Raw genomic sequence first — 19,942 nt, 5'->3', positions numbered from 1 at the left:
GACCGCCATTCCGACAACCATTCCGCACGGAGAAAAGCTGGAGAAATTCACCGGAACCGACTTCAAAAGATGGCAGCAGAAGATGCTGTTTTATTTAACAACGCTAAACTTTGTACGGTTTTTGCACGAAGACACGCCAGCCGCTACGGAAGGTAGTAAGGCTGCTAGCGATGCGTGGTCTCACGGAGATTTTCTGTGCCGCAATTATATACTCAACGCCTTGGACAACACGTTATATAACGTATATTGTTCTCTGGAGACGGCAAAATCTTTGTGGGAATCCCTTGAGAAGAAATACAAAACCGAAAATGTTGGATTGAAGAAATTCATCGTCGGTCGGTTTTTGGATTTCAAGATGGTGGACTCAAAAAGCGTCTCATCTCAAGTCCAAGATATGCAATTAATACTGCATGATCTGGACGCCGAAGGCATGAAGCTGAACGAGACATTCGCAGTTGCTGCGGTAATTGAGAAGCTCCCTCCGTCATGGAAGGATTTCAAGAATTAACTAAAGCACAAGCAAAAGGAAATAGGGCTGCAAGATCTGATCCTGAGGCTACGAATAGAGGAGGATAATCGAAAGTTATCCGACTCCAGAGGAACCAAGCGGACTATAGACGAAATGTCCAACCTGGTCGAGCCGAACGCCAAAAAGCCGAAGCAGTTAAAAAGAAGGCTCAAGCAAAGAAGTTCAAAGGCTCCTGCTACAACTATGGAAAGGCAGGACACCTATCCAAGGACTGCAGACGCCCAAAGAAGTCAACCAAGGGGCCAAAGGATGTTGCGAATCATGTCGCTACCTCTCTTGAGGACTTGGATCTCACTGCGGTTGTATTTGAAGCCAACTTGGTGGATACCAACCCGAAGCAGTGGTTCATTGATACTGGAGCAACTCGTCATATCTGTTCCGATAAAGCGATGTTCTCCAAGTATACTCCAATAAATGACAGGAAGTTCTATATGGGTAATTCCACGACGTCGCCAATTGTTGGACTCGGAAAGGTTGTTCTGAAGATGACGTCCGGAAAGGAGCTAACACTCATTGATGTACTCCATGTTCCCGACATCAGTAAGAACCTAGTTTCTGGAGTGGCATTGGTCAAGGCCGGATTTAGGCTAGTGTTCCAATCAGACAATTTTGTACTTACGAAGAATGGTGTCTTCGTAGGAAAGGGGTACCTAGAAAAGGGTCTATTCAAAATGGTTGTAATGTCTGTACTCCGAAATTTTGATGGTAATAAAATAAATACTTTCAGCTATGTTGTTGAGTGTTTTAATTTATGGCATGATCGACTCAGACATGTGAATAATAATACTCTCAAACGTCTCGTCAAATTAAATTTATTACCAAACGTTAATGTTGACGGAACACACAAATGTGAAGTGTGCGTGGAAGCGAAAATGACGAAACTACCTTTTCATTCGGTGGAAAGGACAACAACTCCTCTAGAGTTAATACATAGTGATCTATGTGACTTGAAATTTGTGCAAACTAGAGGAGGTAAAAAATATTTTATTACTTTTATCGATGATTGCACAAAGTTCTGTTATGTCTTTCTTTTAAGAAGTAAAGACGAAGCCCTAGAGGCGTTCAGAACCTATAAAACAGAAGTTGAAAACCAACTTGACAAACGAATTAAAATAATTCGAAGCGATAGAGGTGGAGAATATGGTGCACCGTTTGATGAATTTTGTACAGAATCTGGCATTATCCATCAAACAACGGCGCCTTACTCACCTCAATCAAACGGTGTTGCCGAACGTAAAAATCGGACACTAAAAGAAATGATGAATGCCTTGTTGATAAATTCAGGCTTACCTCAAAACTTGTGGGGGGAAGCAATATTATCGGAAAATCACATTCTCAACAGAATCCCTCATAAGAAAAATGATAAAACTCCATATGAACTATGGAAAGGCCGTGAGCCATCGTACAAATACCTGAAAGTGTGGGGGTGCTTGGCAAAGGTCGAAGTACCTAAACCAAAGCAAGTAAAGATCGGACCTAAAACGTTCGATGCGATATTTGTCGGATATGCCTATAATAGCATATCGTTTCCTAGTTCACAAATCAGACATTCCTGATATACATGTGGGAACAACTATAGAATCTCGGAATGCGATATTCTTTGAAAACGTATTCCCAAATAAAAAGGGAAACGTTGAAAGTGATAACAACGGAAGTTCAAACAAAAATGACGTTACCGAACTTAGCTGTTATAAAAGGACTATTGACGATCAAAGTGAAGAGTCACGTCGTAGCAAACGGGCTAGAGTTGAGAAATCGTTCGGGCCAGATTTCATGACTTTCATGTCAGAAATGGAACCAAGAACATTAAGTGAAGCTCTCTCTAGACACGATGCTCCAATGTGGAAAGAAGCTGTCAATAGTGAAATTGAGTCTATCATGAATAATCATACTTGGGAATTAGTAGACCTTTCTTCTGGTAATAAACCATTAGGTTGTAAGTGGATACTAAAACGTAAGTATAAAGCTGATGGATCAATTGACAAGTATAAGGCCAGACTTGTAGCCAAGGGGTACAAGCAAGAGGAAGGCCTTAATTACTTCGATACATACTCACCGGTGACAAGGATTACGTCCATACGAGTGCTAATAGTCATTGCAGCACTGTATGACCTTGAAATACATCAAATGGATGTTAAGACTGCGTTCTTAAATGGTGAATTGGAAGAAGAAATTTATATGGAGCAACCCGAAGGGTTCATGGCTCCTAGAAATGAGAAAAAGGTGTGTCGACTTGTTAAGTCGTTGTACGGACTTAAGCAAGCGCCTAAACAATGACACGAAAATTTTGACAAAGTAATGCTGTCAAACGAATTCAGAATAAATGAATGTGACAAATGCATTTATGTCAAAAACACACCTGAAGGCTATGTAATTGTCTGTCTATACGTAGACGACATGCTAATAATGGGCAGTAATCATGATGTAATCATGACTACAAAGAAAATGTTGACCAGAAATTTTGATATGAAAGATATGGGTCAAGCAGATGTTATATTGGGAATTAAAATTCTCAGGACATCAGAAGGGATAGTTTTAACACAATCCCATTATGTAGAATCTGTATTGAAAAAATTCAATGCGTACAATATCTCTACAGTGAAAACACCTATGGATCTAAGTCAACACTTAGCGAAAAACCATGGTGAGACCATACCGCAATTGGAATATTCTCGGATAATAGGCAGTTTGATGTATCTCACAAACTGCACACGTCCGGATATTGCCTGTACGGTCAACAAACTGAGTCGTTTTACGAGTAATCCAAACGACACTCATTGGAAAGCATTGATGCGAGTTCTCAGATATTTGAAATATACTATGAACTATGGATTACATTATGGAAAATATCCCGCTGTGTTGAAAGGATATTGTGATGCTAATTGGATATCAGATACAAAAGACTCCAAATCCACTAGTGGATATGTATTCACGATCGGTGGGGGAGCAGTATCTTGGAAATCCACTAAGCAGACTTGCATTGCTCGGTCAACTATGGAATCCGAGTTTATAGCACTAGACAAAGCAGCTGAGGAAGCTGAATGGCTGCGGAATTTCTTGGAAGATATTCCTAGCTGGGTGAAACCTGTGCTTGCCGTACTAATCCACTGTGATAGTCAATCGACGATTGGAAGGACACAGAGTAATATGTATAATGGGAAGTCACGACATATACGTCGTAGACATAATACCATTAGGCAGTTGATCTCGAATGGAGTGATTGCAATCGACTATGTTAAGTCCAAAGATAATTTGGCAGATCCTCTAACGAAGGGGTTGAGTCGAGATCAAGTATACTGCTCATCAAGAGGAATGAGATTAAAAATCTACAACTAAAAACGACTGTAGCGGTAACCCAACCTTGTTGACTGGAGATCCCAAGATCTTGGTTCAATGGGACAACGAAGTTACAGAAGTTGTGGTCCAGCACATTAGATAGTTTATCTCTATCCCAATCCTAGGATGAATTTGTGCTGTCCTACCTCATGTAGTGAGGTTAAACTTATGCTTTTAGTGACTTCTATACCTGATAAGGTGGAGTATGGTAGGATACTCTTGATAGAAGTGTCACCTATGTGAGTGTGAAGACAGGCCGCTTCAATGAAACACTCATGAATCCAAGATGGTATCCATGGCCGAAACGGAACCAACCATGAGAACCTAAAGTAGGTGAGATAGATCTCTGTGTGGGTGTTATTGTCTCAGTATACACCAACAGCTGAGCAGTTCAAGACATCACGTTCACTGCGCAGCCTAGTATACTCGATAGCATTTCACTACGGAAGGTTCAAAGCCACAAGCTACCTCTCCCGATGCAGTGACTTATCGATTGGACTCTTGTAAAATGTCAGCATGCATACACGTATTGCATTAATTTCCATTCATGTGGGGGATTGTTGGATATTGGGGACTTAAATGGACCAAAATGATTTAGAGGAAGGAAGCCATCAATTGTTGAAAGTCGTAATTGACTTCAAAATTGAAATCTACGATTCGCGTAGATAGATTTAGACTATTAATTTGCTCAAAACCGATTAAGGGTGAATGAGAAATTAATGTTTAAAGTCAGCCCAAAAATAACATTTATTATTTATTAATAAAGTGCATGGGAGAATAGTCCAACATCGGAAATTCTCGATGTGTATTCTCTACTTATTAATGAAGATGTGTTAATGGAGTTAACACAAAAATAAAAGGACATGTTACCCCTTAGCCCAGGGCGAGCAGGTGCTCGCACCTGTGAGCCCGCCACCTGCCACGTGCGCACGTACGCAATGGGCGCTTTGTAGGCACACTTTGTACTTAGGTATGATGGATCGCTTGTGATGCGATCTAGAGCGTTGGATCGCAAAGAGTAACGATCTGACGGCCTGGGATGAGACTTGATCTGAAGTATCGAATCAATGGATCCAGATCCGATGGCCGATGACAATAGGCGGGATCTGAGGGTCACAACTCCTCAGATCCGATGGATGAGATTGAAGTGGGCTTGGTGAAGGGTTACAACCCTTCAGAATGGATGATCTAGATCGATCCAGCCCAAGGAACACATCCACTCACCCAAAGGACAATCAACCTCTTCATTCAGTATAAATAGAACCCTCCAGATGATGGAAAACTCACTCAATTCACTCAATCCTCTCTTCTCTTCCTCAAGCATTCATCTCATCTTGTGCATTCAAGAGTCCAAGAAGTCTACTAGAAGGTTCGCTGGTCTCGGAAGTCGGAGTGCTACGATTCCGAGACGTTCGTCGTCGTTGTATCTTGGGAACGAATTGCAACAATCCGTTAAGCACCGTAGTGGAGCAATATAGTTTACGGAGATAGTGTCGAACACTAGCCTCGACGATCAGTTTGCATACTCCAGAAGCTACCCGGGGTTCAACACATAAATCATTCAAATACCGTCTTTCAGACCAAGCCATATGCTAAGGAATAAGAAAACTCATGTTGTGATGTCCTCTAAATCGTGATAGGTAATAGGTTGTAGTACATGTAAAAACCCAAATAATTGAGAATCAATATGTATAGCATATAAGAATCATATAACAAACTTGTGCAGGATGTAGGATTTGTATATACGTTTATAAATATGTTTTAAATTCTCAATTCTGTTGAAGTCTTTCTCCATATTGAAAGAGTGCTTTGTTTTCTTAACCAAGGTTTACATTCTTAAAATTAAAAAAAAAAATGATAGGTTTGTAATTGGAATGTTTTCCTTTATTCTAGAGAATTAACTTGAGAAGGGAAGAAAAGCGTGGCAGAGGAGAAGAAACAGAGCTCAGCACCCATTGGAGCAATGGTCACCGGAGCATGGCGCGGCGTTGGAGTAGAAACAGAGTAGCAGAGATGAGCACCGGAGAGGAGCGCTGGAGGAGATGAGGTGGAGAAGAAACGGAGCAGCGGAGAGGAGCGCTGGAGGAGATGAAGTGGAGAAGAAACGGAGCAGCGGAGAGGAGCGCTGGAGGAGAAGAAGTGGAGAAGAAATGGTGAAGCACGTAGCGCGACATCGGGAGTTAGGATCTTAAATCACATATAGTAGTGGCGAAATTTGATCATTTGCCGCTAATCACATATTTTAGCGGCCAATTTCCAGATTTCGCCGCTCATCACTGCGATTAGCGACGAAATAGATGAGTTCGTAGTTAATACCTTTAATAATCCCTATCCCCATAAAAATGTGATTAGCGACGAAATTATTAGTTTCGCTGCTAATCTCTGTGATTAGCGACGAAACAGGGGAATTCGCCGCTAATCAAATATTTGATTTGCGGCGATTTATTCAGTTTCATCGCTAATACTTTGTTTTTTACGATGAAAAATATATCATCGCTAATCAAGCAAATTAGCAACAAATTATAAATTCATAATTAAATTTCGTTGTTATTTTACAAATTTCTTGTAATGAGAGGTTGTCCCTTGATTCTATATAATTGTACTCCATATTTATGCGATAGAAGTGGGAAGATCGTCTACCTTAAAAATTATTCAGATAAAAATCATGAATGTCCAGAATAGAAAACCAAGGATGCCCTGTGTGCCACAGACAATTAGGGGAACTTAAATATTAAAGCATAGTGCAAAACTAAACCCTATCTTTGAATCTTCTCCAGGAGAACATTGAAGACATATCCTGGCACAGACCTAATAGTCCTAAACAAGTGTTTTCTGATTTACTATTAACTATAATAAAATAAAAGAAACCATATATTACTGATCTTGTACATGCTAGAAGCCCTAATATATCTAAGAATATTCATATCCCAAGTTAAATACACTGAATGAGAAATTAGCGAAGGAGATGAACTAGATAATAAATTAATAATTTCTAATTTAATATTAGTAAACTTATAAATATAATCCGTTGTAGTTTAGTTGGTTAGGATATTCGACTCTCACCCGAAAGACCCGGGTTCAAGTCCCGGCAACGGAATTAGTTTTTTATTTGTTTAGATTTAATAAAACTGTGTGCTGTTTCATTAAAAGAAAAAAACAATGCACGTCTTTACTGTATTTTTTTTTAAGTACGTATGCAATCAATCTAACTCATAATTATAAAAAAGCGATTATTAATTTTTCTTGGAAAAACTTTAACTTTGCTCTGAATTAATGTATATTTTTTAAAATTTAGTCCTAGAAGTTTAACAAAATTACATTTTTCCTTATCTCAGAATTTGTCAATATGTATCAAAAGTAAAATAAGCAAAGTAGGTACAAAATAATTGAGGTACCTTGACTTCTTCACCTTATTTTCTTTTATATATATATATATATATATATACTCATTGTTTTTCTTTTAAAAGGAAAGGGATAATTAAAACATTAATTATAGATTAAGAACACTAAACCATCCATAAACAATAAATAAATTGTGGATCTGGCTCCAACGGCTCAGTTGATCACAGGCTGATTTTTTTAAAAAAATGTATCTGCCTTTCTTTAAAAAAGATAAATTATTATAGTTCATCACATTGTCTCCTAAAGTTCAGAGTTTGATAAAATAATTCGTTAAATTATAATAATAACAAAAGATAAATGTTTGCTTATTTAGATGTACAGAACCCATAATTTGATTTCTGTCGTCAAGAAAAAACCACAAAAATGCGTTTGCCGGGAGTCGAACCCGGGTCTATTGCTTGGAAGGCAATTATCCTTACCGTTGGACTACAAACGCAGCTTGTGTGGATTCAATCATTTAAATGAAATAAATATATAATTAAAAATCCAAGCGGAAGAATTTTCAATTACGAAATATATGCACATCTTCCATTGGTATTTAACCAATATATTACATTCTCACAGATATTTTGAAACTTAGGGGGAGTTTGGTCCTTTCCTAGGAATAGGAATCGAAATAAAAATTATAGTATTATGGAATGGAAATGGGTATGTGCATGGATATAACTCTTAAAAGCAATATTTGGTTAGTTGAATATTTTCTATCGGAATAAATTAAAATTTTTTTTTTTACCCTTAAAGAAAAATAAGAGAAAAAAATAGATGTGAGAGAAAAATATGATGAGAGGGAATGATGAGAGAGAAAGTGCGATGAGAGAAAATGAGGAAAGAGAGTGTGATGGGAGAGAGCAATAGAAGATGAGAGGGAAAATATGATGAGAGAGGATGAAGAGAGAGAAAGTGTAATGAGAAAAATTGAGGAGAGAGAGAGTGATGGGAGAGATTGAGGAGAGAGAAAGTATGATGAGAGAGAAAGTGTTATGAGAAAAAATAGGAAAGCGAATGTGATGAAAGATATTGGGGAGAGAGAAAGTATGATGAGAGAAAATGTGTATTGAGAAAAAAAAGAGGGAAGAGAGTGTGATGGAAGATATTAATGAGAGAGAAAATGTGATGAGAGAGAAAGTGCATGTAATTAGAAAAAAGAGGAAAGAAATGTGATGAGAGATATTAAGGAGAGAAAGTGGCTGATAAAATGAGGAAAGAGAAAATATGATGAGAGAGAACAAGGAGAGAGAAAGTGATATGAAAGAAAAATTAAATAAATATATTTTGATATTTGATATTAAGGGGGAAATTTTAGTTTTGGATTAAGGGTATTTTTAGAATAAAGGAGTATTTTGATTGTTGAAAATAGAGTAATGACTCATTGAAGGGGGGAGACATGAGAATGAGTCGTTACCCAATTATAAGGATTCATTCCCTTATTTGTATTTACATTCCTATAATCCAAACATCAACCATTGCGATCAATGATTACTATTCTCATTCCCCACTCTTATTCCTCTTAACCAAACGCCCCTTAATAAAAAAAAACCATAGTTGCACATTTTGTTTTACATTTCCCACTATTATTCCTCTTAACCAAACGCCCCTTAATGAAAAAAACCATAATTGCACATTTTGTTTTAAAAAATTGACGGGGCAAAAATAAATAAATAAAAATAAATTTAAAAAACACCAATATATTGAGTTCAAATTTTACCTTAATAAGATAATTTAATGAATCATGAATTAAAATTATTAAAATAATACGAAAGATTTTACATTATTATCATAAAAGATTATCTATTCATCTCTTTAAATATTCCCTAAATATCCTCTCAGATTATCAATAGATCCTATAAATAGGAGTTCTTGGATATTTTATTGTGAAGGATGATTTTTTTTTAGAATTTTCCGAAAATATGTTTTTACCTTATTATCACGATACATTCATTTTTTTATAAATTATCAAAATAAATCAGAAAATGTTTGCAGTTGGCGACCCATCAGTATACTTAAATCAATCGTTCATTAAAAAATATTCATCCATTAATTCGTCAAAACTGATATTCAATCGTGAGATATCTTAAAATCGTAGAAATCATCCTGCTGCTACATCATTATCTTGAAACTCTCAATACGTTCATATTGAATCACGGGTGACTGAACTCATTTCATTCCATAAATTTCTCTATTACTCGATCCAGTCAACTCTTTTATTTTCTTAGAAATTCAACCTCATTTAATGTATGACTTTAAAGGTCGACTAGAACAATAATAGCAATAGTAAGAAGAAGGAGAAGGAAAAGAAATGACACGAGTTATCATTTGATTACAAATTTATCTAGCTTGAAATTTCATCAAATAGGAGATTTTTTCTTGCGCGTTAACAAAGATATGAAGAGAAATCCCTCCAACAAAAGGCAAAAATCTAGCGAACAACTTTAACTTAGTTATTTTCATACACAAAAGAGAAAGAGAAAGAAGGTTTCCACTAATAAAAAAAGGATATAAAGATATCAATTTTAAAAAAAAATTATTTAACTTTTAAAGATATAAATTTTACATATAGAATAATAATAATACTCAACAAACGAAGGAAGCTAATGATCCTCAAAATGCATATTTTAGTTTTCATACTATGACATTTCGATATATAGATTTAGCTTCTAGTTTAAAGATATGTTTTGATTTTTAACATTAATAGCAAACTCATTAATGTCATATCATTGTTCTGAATTAATTTTTCTTGGAAAAACTTTGCTCTGAATTAATATATTTGTATATATAGTTTTCTAACTAAGGAGTTTAACAAAATTACATTTTTCTTCCTTACCTCAGAATTTGTCAATCTGTATCAAAAGTATAAGGTTTAAAGTAAACAAAGTAGGTACAAAATAATTGATACTTGACTACCTCACGTTATTTTCTTAAAATATAAAAATTTCTTTGAGAATGAATGGATAATTATAATATTACTGGGAGTATCCATCGCTACAAAATTTATCAGATTAATTTACCAATGGATTATATTGATGGAATATTATTCCGTCAATATATTTTTTGATATTATCGATGAAATTTAACTTCCGTTGGTAATTATATTAATTTATGAAAAAAAGAGGCTATCAACGGAATTTTAATTCCGTTGGTAAATTATTTTAAGAATCCTATATGTTTGATTATTTTATTTAAGTTTAAATCAAATTGTACAAATTTAATAGTGTTTTAAATTATATTTTCATTATGTAACAATATCTATGAACAAAGTTTGGATATACAATCGATTAGAAAATGAATTTATTAGAAATAATTTTATTGCTAAAGTTGAAGAGTTTGTAAACTTTGCTAAAAGTCATCCAGAATGTATACATGGTGCTGAGTTACGGTGTTCGTGCAATCATTCGAAATGTAGAAATAGAGCCTTACGTGATGATGATACCGTGAAAGTATATATATATATATATATATATATATATATATATATATATATATATATATATATATATATAAAATTTTGTGTCAAATTACTATAATTGATACTATCACGGAAAATCTTATTTATATAAACCAATTGGGCATTCTAGTGGTTTATTATCTGACACAACTTTTACTACGCCTGAATCATCAACTAATGATGTTTTAATGCAATCAATAGTTCAAGATGCGATAAATACTGGAATTGATTATCCCAATATAGATGAAATATCAATACCTGATTATCAGCAACTATATGAAATGTTAAAGGCTAGTGAAAGAGAAGTATGGGAAAACATTCCCTCTGGTCATTCTCAACTATCAACTACTAAAGATTATTAATTATGAAAGCAGAACATTATTTTTCAAAAAGATATTATGATGACATATGTCAATTGATGTCAGAGTTGCTTCCTGCTGATAACATAATGACTGCTTGTTTTATAGTACAAAAAAATTAGTTAGAAGTTTAGATTTGCCTGTAGAGAAGATTGATTGTTATATAAACAACTGCATGATATTTTAGAATAAGGATAGCAATTTGAGTGAATGCAAAATCTGTACTCACCCTCGTTATAAGCAACATACTCGTATACCAAGGAAGAAAAGGGGAAAATATTTCTTGGACAGTGATATATTACTTTCCTTTAACTGCTAGACTTCAACGCTTATATGCATCTCTCCATATAGCTTACCACATAATGTGACATCATGAACATGAGCACGAAGGAGGTATTGTGTGGTATCCTTGTGATTCCCCTATATGTTTTTTGATACTGTATTTCCCTCCTTTGTAATGGAACCATGTAATATGAGATTGAGACTTTTCGTAAATTTCCATATGAGTATGCCTCAAATATAGCTTGATGCGTAGATATGAACAGGTTAAAGTTGCTTGAAATAAAAAGTCATGATTGTCATGTATTCATGCAAAAACTTATTCCAGTAGATTTATTTCCTCATAATGTTTGGCAAGCACTCACAGAATTGAGTTTATTTTTTAGAGATTTGACAGTGAGATGTATTATGATGGATGATTAACTTCTGTTAGAAATAAACATTCCTCTTATACTATGTAAGCTGGAGTGTATATTTCCACCAAATTTTTTTTATTCAATAGAACATCTACCAGTACATTTACCATACGAGACACAAATAGCTGGTCCTGTGCAGTATAGATGAATTGTTGGTCCGGGTCGGCCGACTAGAGAGGGTTGAGTTGCTTGAACCACTAAAATACCTTTCACGATCTTTCAACTCAGGTTAGCAGTAATAGTGTAAAAATAGAACTAAACAATAAGAAACTAAAGAAAAGAGGCACCAGAGTTTACCTGGTTACAACTTAAGTGGTTGTTAATCCAAGACAAATGAAAGCTCTTAAGAATCTCCTTCGATGAACGTGGAGAAGCCTCTTACATCCGTTTGTTGGGACCGAAAAGTAGCTAGAGGGGGGGTGAATAGCTCTTCGCGTGCTCGTTGCTCGGCGTTGCTTGTTTCTTCAAGGATGCGCAGCGGAAATACAAAGAAACAAATACAAACACGCTAACACTTGGATTTTACTTGGTATCCACCTCCAAGGGAGGTGACTAATCCAAGGATCCACACAACGCACGCACCCTCCACTAATGAAACTCTCCTTTATGGTAACTACCAAGGGCGGAGAAGCCCTACAAGACTCAATACAAGAAGAAGAAAGGGTAGTAAAGAAATACAAGCTTACAAGCTTACAATGAGTGCACAAACCCTAACCCTAGTTTCTTCTTCTTGCTTTGATCCGCCTCTTGACTTGGAAGAGCCTCCAAGAACCTTCAAGAACTGGCGATCTCGAGCTTGAGAAGAGTTGTGGAGGAGCTGGTGAAGATCTGAAATGAATCTGTGAAGAGTTGCTGAAGGAATCGCACGCCAACAGCTATAAACGACGCCAACGGTCGAATCCCAATCGATTGGATTGCTCCCAATCGATCGGGGAGGCTTTGGATCGATCCACGGATCGATCCAGAGCGCCTCTGTGCTCTGGAAAAATGCCTGGATCGATCCACGGATCGATCCAGCGCTTATCGCGTGAAGCAGCAGCGTCCCAATCGATCCACTGATCGATTGGGACCTCTGGATCGATCCACGGATCGATCCAGAGGGGTTCTATTCGCGGGGACTCACCGGATCGATCGGCGGATCGATCCAGATCTTCTGGATCGATCCACTGATCGATCCAGATCTTCTGGATCGATCCACGGATCAATCCAAACCTGCTAGATCAATCCACGGATCAATCCAAACCTGCTGGATCAATCCACGAATCAATCCAAACCTTGGTTTTTGTCCAAAACCAAGTCTAAAGCCCCCTAAACCAACATCTAGTCAACCATGACTTGTTGGTACATAAGACCTAGCATCCGGTCACCCTTGACCGGCTAGGACTCTCTCACCAAGTGTCTGGTCAATCCCTTTGACCCACTTGGACTTTTCTCTTCTTGCCAATCAGTCCCTCTGACCTACTTGGACTTTTCTTTCTCGTGCCAAGTATTCGGTCAATCCCTTTGACCTACTTGGACTCTCACCAAATGTCTGGTCATACCTTGACCCATTTGGATTTCTCTTGCCTGGCTTCACTCACCAGGACTTTCCCAATTGCCTAGCTTCACTCACTAGGTCTTTCACCTGGCTTCACTCACCAGGCCTTTCCCAATTGCCTAGCTTCACTCACTAGGTCTTTCACCTGGCTTCACTCACCAGGATTTTCCTCCTGCCTAACTTCACTCACTAGGACTTCCCAATTGCCTAGCTTCACTCACTAGGTCTTTCACCTAGCTTCACTCATCAGGATTTTCTTCCTGCCTAACTTCACTCACTAGGACTTCCCAGTCAAGTATCCGGTCATCCTTGACCTACTTGACTCTTCTTCAATCAACCTTGCATTGTCAAACATCGAAACCCAAACCAAGACTCAAGCTTGGTCAACCAGGTCAACCTTGACCTAAGGGATGTTGCACCAACAATCTCCCCCTTTTTGATGTTTGACAATACCAACACTATCACTTACAATACCACATGTAAGTTAGGCTAATCCCATAGCCAAAACCTTCTTCATGCCACTAGGTAATGAATACATAAGTTAAGCCCTTCATTCTCCCCCTAAGAGGGCAAACTCCCTCCAGGTAATGAAAGCCTAACTTACTCCCTTTCATTCTCCCCCTATTGGCACACATCAAACCATGCCCCATTTTTGGGCACATATCAACAAATTCACTTGTTGAAAACTCTCCCCCTGAAGAGTTGCTCATCGTTGTTCACAACTTCACTCGTTGTGATCAACACGATAATGAAGGTCTCATACCCTTCATTAACCTTAACCCTACATTCTCCCCCAATGTAGGCAAATGCCCATCCTTGAGCATTATCCACTTGAAGCCACTTGAACAATGAGGATATCCACTCCCCATTAAAGTTCAAACGCTCAACCTTGAGCATGTTCTTAACGGAAGGTTGACCATCTTCCAAGGTTCATGAAAAATAGTTTTCATGTCTTTAAAGAGTCCCTCCCCCTAAAGACATGGTGGTAACTTCTGTCATTGCACCAACAATGACTTGGAATCCCCAAAACTTTAGGAAACCCAATTTTAGAAGTTTTGAGGTTCAAATATTCAAAATTTGAAACAAACCTCAACCTAAACTTCAACTTAGCCTTCCTTAACCAATCCATCCTTGTTTTCCACACGAAAACACCCTTTTTATGTATACAAATGTATTTTCAGGGGTTTGGAATGGTTACCTAGACTAAAATAGGTTCCAAATGCTGAAAATAAGCTTTCCCAGCCAAAATCAGCATCTTCGATCGATTGGAGTTGGGTTCCAATCGATTGAACCCTGCTGAATCGATCCACCGATCGATTCAGTCTTCTTGGATCGATCGGCTGATCGATCCAGCGAGCTTCTACTCGCTAGAATTGCCTTCTGAATCGATCCACTGATCGATTCAGACACTCCAATCGATCCATGGATCGATCGGAGCTCTGATAGTTGCTGAATTTCAAATTCAGCCAACTTCAGAAATCCCTAGAAAATTCTACAAAAATCCAAAAATCATGAAATTTCGTGTAGACATTATTTAGGGCATACTTTATCATGGAAAAATAGTTTTCTATAAAAATATATCATATCTTCAAAGATTGACACAAGCTTGAAAACTTGCTAAAACTTTAGCGTTTTCTTCAAGTTTGTGTCTAACTATTCAATGGTGATTACTATCAAAAGATAGCCTTCACCAAGGTTTTCCAAAAGTCTTTTAAAATAATTTTCAAAACCAATATCCCATCACATTCCTTGGGCTTAATGCATATGACTTGTACATTAGCTTTCCCAATGATGGGAAAACACATAACTATGTGTTTTGATGAACCTAAAACTCAAAAGAATGCACTAAATCAACATGTTGAGTTTTGTTCATCATCCTAACATCTCACTTGTATCTATTGTGGACAAAACACATACAAGTCATCTTATAGGTCTTTGTGAGATGTAAAATTTGGTTTTGCCCTATTCTAGGGATCATGCATATCTATCTAGGCATTTTAGAGATATTAGACATCCACCCAGGATGTCACTTGTTAATAAGTGTTGTTAAATGCCATTTGTCCTTAATTACAAGGAATTAAACTTAATGCATGATTATGCTATGGCATACATCAAAATGAAATAACTTTCAAAAGAAAGATTCCTATAATTACATGATGTATGTATGACATGACATGATATTTTTGTATTTTCATAATAAGGTATGAGTGCAAAAATAAACATGATGTCATGACATATAATGGGCAAACAATCATGGCAAGATTCAGCATAAATAAAATATACCTAAATTACCTTTCTAAGTATCCTTACCCACTTAGCTAATCCCACTTGTTTTAACTTAAAACGTTAAACCTAGATTGCCCTAAATGCTTCAAAGAAATGCCAAAACCTAAATTGACATTTCTATTTCTCTTGATTTGTTTATGCCACTTAAAAAATTAAGCATATCCTAAAATGTTGGCATATTCTTAAGAGTAATCACATAAATCAAGGCCCGGATTGCTTTAAATTTCTAGGAGAATACCAAAATCCCAACTTGGTATTTCTCTAGGTTTTCCTAAACAGTGACATTTAAAAATAAGATCAAGACTTCTCAAATTTGGCACATTTTACTCTTTTCGAAGAGTAAATAATAATTCAATTTCATTTTCAAAGGTTAACAAAAACCTTGAAAATGCTCCTTGAGTGTCAATTTCTTCAAAGTTGGGTTAACTACCCTTCTAATCGGAGTTGACACTCTCTAACCCATCTATGGGGTAGAGAAGATGCTCCTAGGAACCCAACACCTATTGGTGCTCCTTAGATGCTCTAGGTACTCACTAGGGATAACTTCCCTAGATACCTTCCTAAAGACCTTGTTGGGCTTCTTAGAAGCCTTGATCACATTTTCTAGGTCAACTCTAGGGATAGCCTCCCTTGTGACATTGTTAGTGACTTTCTTAGACTTCTTAGAAGTCTTAGTCACTTTTTTCGCAAAAATACTCTTAGGGATAACTTCCCTAGTATTCTTGGCTTGACCACTGGACCTAGGGTTTGTTCCATAACTATATGGAACTCTATGGTACGAGGGCACATCCTTCTTAGCCTTTGGTTTATATCCCAACCCTCTATGGCCATTGGATGACTTTGATTTTCCTAACCCTAGGTATTTCTCATTTTGCCCTTGTAGAATATTTTTCATCCTCTTTAGGGTCTTTTCCATTTTATCAAGTCTTGACCTCAAGACTTGATTTTCTATCATTAAATCCTTAGGTTTTGGTCCATGAGCATTTTTGTTCTTGGGCATGTATCTATTATCCTTAGTGTTCCCGCCCAAGTGTCTATCTACTTTCCTAACCTTAGGTTGGGTAGTCTTGGCATGTAGGGCCACATGTTTTTCCTTAATGCCCTCATGCTTTCTATTCTTATGGTAAATTGCATTAAAATGATAAAAATTAGAACTATCATGCTTTTTACCATAACGTAAAGGGGTAGGCTCAATAAATGTTACCTTCTTCTTTACCTTGGAGGCTCCCCCTTGACTAGTGCCTCCTTGAGCCTTGACCATCTTCTTCTCCTTGGGGCATTGACTTCGGTAATGCCCTTTTTGTTGACACAAGAAGCACACAATGTGCTCCTTGCTCTTCTTTGTCCCGGGGGTGGTCTCCTTGGGCTTCTCCTTGCCCTTTTGTGTCACTTGACCCTTCTTCTTGGCCAAGTTGGGACACTTGCTCTTGTAGTGCCCACTTTCCCTACACTCAAAACATATTATATGATTTTTATTTTTATTTGAAAAATTTATACCTTCTTGTGTAGGGGTGGTGCTTTCTCCTCCATGTGATGTGGATGTAGAGGCTTCCTCTTGATCCGATAGTGATACTCCTCCATTTGATTTTTCTTGACTTGTGGAGGTGGAAGCTTCTTCATCCTCTTCTCTTCTTGACCCGGATGTAGACGATTCTTCTTGCTCTTGATCTGGTGTCAATGAAGATTGCTCCCCCTCAATCCTAGAGGTCATCTTGTACATGGAACAAGGAGTATGCTCCCTCCTTGTTCTCTTCATTGCACTCCCTTGAAGATGAAGCTTCTTCTTGGACTTCTTCTTCGGAGGTTGAGCATCTCTCAACCTCGGAGTCCTCCTCTTGATCTCGCTCCAATGAGTCTCCCTCTTTGGATTCCTCTTGATTCGGTACAGTGGAGGGTTCTTCATGGATTGTTGCCAATTTACTCCAAAGCTCCTTGGCATCGTTGAATTCTCCGATTTGAGCCAAAATGTGGCTAGGCAATAAGTTGACCAAAAGCTTGGTCACTTTATCATTTGCCTCGCTCCTTTGAATTTGCTCCAAGCTCCATTTGCTTTTCTTGAGAAGCTTGCCCTTGGAGTTTGTTGGAGCTTTGAAGCCTTCCATTAGAGCAAACCATTGCTCTATCTCCATCATAAGAAAATTTTCGATTCTTGATTTCCAAGAATCGAAGCTTGTGGATGTGTACGGTGGAGCCACCCTCGTGTCGAATCCGAGCCCATCTCGAAATTCCATTGTAGAAGTTGAGCTTTTGAATTTCTTTGACTTTGACAATTTTGCTTCAACTTCTTCACCCTCTAGCTCTTCTTGTTATGCTTGACCCTTCCGGCGATGATTCCGGTGAAGAGCGGCCTCGCTCTGATACCACTTGTTGGGACCGAAAAGTAGCTAGAGGGGGGGGTGAATAGCTCTTCGCGTGCTCGTTGCTCGGCGTTGCTTGTTTCTTCAAGGATGCGCAGCGGAAATACAAAGAAACAAATACAAACACGCTAACACTTGGATTTTACTTGGTATCCACCTCCAAGGGAGGTGACTAATCCAAGGATCCACACAACGCACGCACCCTCCACTAATGAAACTCTCCTTTATGGTAACTACCAAGGGCGGAGAAGCCCTACAAGACTCAATACAAGAAGAAGAAATGGTAGTAAAGAAATACAAGCTTACAAGCTTACAATGAGTGCACAAACCCTAACCCTAGTTTCTTCTTCTTGCTTTGATCCGCCTCTTGACTTGGAAGAGCCTCCAAGAACCTTCAAGAACTGGCGATCTCGAGCTTGAGAAGAGTTGTGGAGGAGCTGGTGAAGATCTGAAATGAATCTGTGAAGTGATGCTGAAGGAATCGCACGCCAACAGCTATAAACGACGCCAACGGTCGAATCCCAATCGATTGGATTGCTCCCAATCGATCGGGGAGGCTTTGGATCGATCCAGAGCGCCTCTGTGCTCTGGAAAAATGCCTGGATCGATCCACGGATCGATCCAGCGCTTATCGCGCGAAGCAGCAGCGTCCCAATCGATCCACTGATCGATTGGGACCTCTGGATCGATCCACGGATCGATCCAGAGGGGTTCTGTTCGCGGGGACTCACCGGATCGATCGACGGATCGATCCAGATCTTCTGGATCGATCCACTGATCGATCCAGACCTGCTGGATCAATCCACGGATCAATCCAAACCTGCTGGATCAATCCACGGATCAATCCAAACCTTGGTTTTTGTCTAAAACCAAGTCTAAAGCCCCCTAAACCAACATCTAGTCAACCATGACTTGTTGGTACATAAGACCTAGCATCCGGTCACCCTTGACCGGCTAGGACTCTCTCACCAAGTGTCTGGTCAATCCCTTTGACCCACTTGGACTTTTCTCTTCTTGCCAAGTATCCGGTCAGTCCCTCTGACCTACTTGGACTTTTCTTTCTCGTGCCAAGTATTCGGTCAATCCCTTTGACCTACTTGGACTCTCACCAAATGTCTGGTCATACCTTGACCCATTTGGATTTCTCTTGCCTGGCTTCACTCACCAGGACTTTCCCAATTGCCTAGCTTCACTCACTAGGTCTTTCACCTGGCTTCACTCACCAGGCCTTTCCCAATTGCCTAGCTTCACTCACTAGGTCTTTCACCTGGCTTCACTCACCAGGATTTTCCTCCTGCCTAGCTTCACTCACTAGGACTTCCCAATTGCCTAGCTTCACTCACTAGGTCTTTCACCTGGCTTCACTCACCAGGATTTTCCTCCTGCCTAGCTTCACTCACTAGGACTTCCCAGTCAAGTATCCGGTCATCCTTGACCTACTTGACTCTTCTTCAATCAACCTTGCATTGTCAAACATCGAAACCCAAACCAAGACTCAAGCTTGGTCAACCAGGTCAACCTTGACCTAAGGGATGTTGCACCAACATCGTTAACAGCTCAGACTATTATAATGAATTCGTAGTAAGTAAATTTAATATATTTGATATTTCATAATATATTTATCCTTTTATATACTAAAATGCTCAACTTATAATTGCAAAAAAGATATATATGGGAAGAAGGGTAAAAAGAACAATTTAAAGCTACATGGAATAGCTACTATGCCAAATTTTACATAGTGCTTATGTACTATATAAAAAAGAAAGGCACTAGGTCGACGTATGTTTCCGAGGCGACATGGAGTGCATGGACTACTACTTGGGCTGCAGAAAGGTTGCAAGAAAATGCTAAAAAGGTTTGATCAAACATAAATATAGAGCCAAGTGGACCGAGCACTAGAACCGCTCAGTATACGTCAAGATCCAAATTTATTGTCGAGTATGTCATGGATCTGGTGAATTTAATTTAAAGTTATACTTTGTAACAAATTTTATATTTA

General features: G+C 38.2%; 2 non-coding genes across 2 annotated transcripts; one reads left to right on the top strand and one right to left on the bottom strand.

The window, feature by feature from the left end:
• Positions 1-6,889: 6,889 nt before the first annotated feature.
• On the top strand, positions 6,890-6,962 carry TRNAE-CUC. The gene has a single exon. It is a non-coding gene; the product is annotated as a tRNA-Glu (tRNA).
• A 669-nt stretch (positions 6,963-7,631) lies between these two features.
• Positions 7,632-7,703, bottom strand: TRNAG-UCC. Its single transcript has one exon. It is a non-coding gene; the product is annotated as a tRNA-Gly (tRNA).
• Between the last annotated feature and the right edge of the window lie 12,239 nt (positions 7,704-19,942).

The sequence above is a fragment of the Zingiber officinale genome, chromosome 6A (genome assembly GCF_018446385.1).
Source record: "Zingiber officinale cultivar Zhangliang chromosome 6A, Zo_v1.1, whole genome shotgun sequence".
In the NCBI taxonomy this organism is placed as follows: Eukaryota; Viridiplantae; Streptophyta; class Magnoliopsida; order Zingiberales; family Zingiberaceae; genus Zingiber; species Zingiber officinale.
The sequence above is the reverse complement of the archived record's forward strand: the minus strand, read 5'-3'. Positions and strand labels throughout refer to the sequence as shown.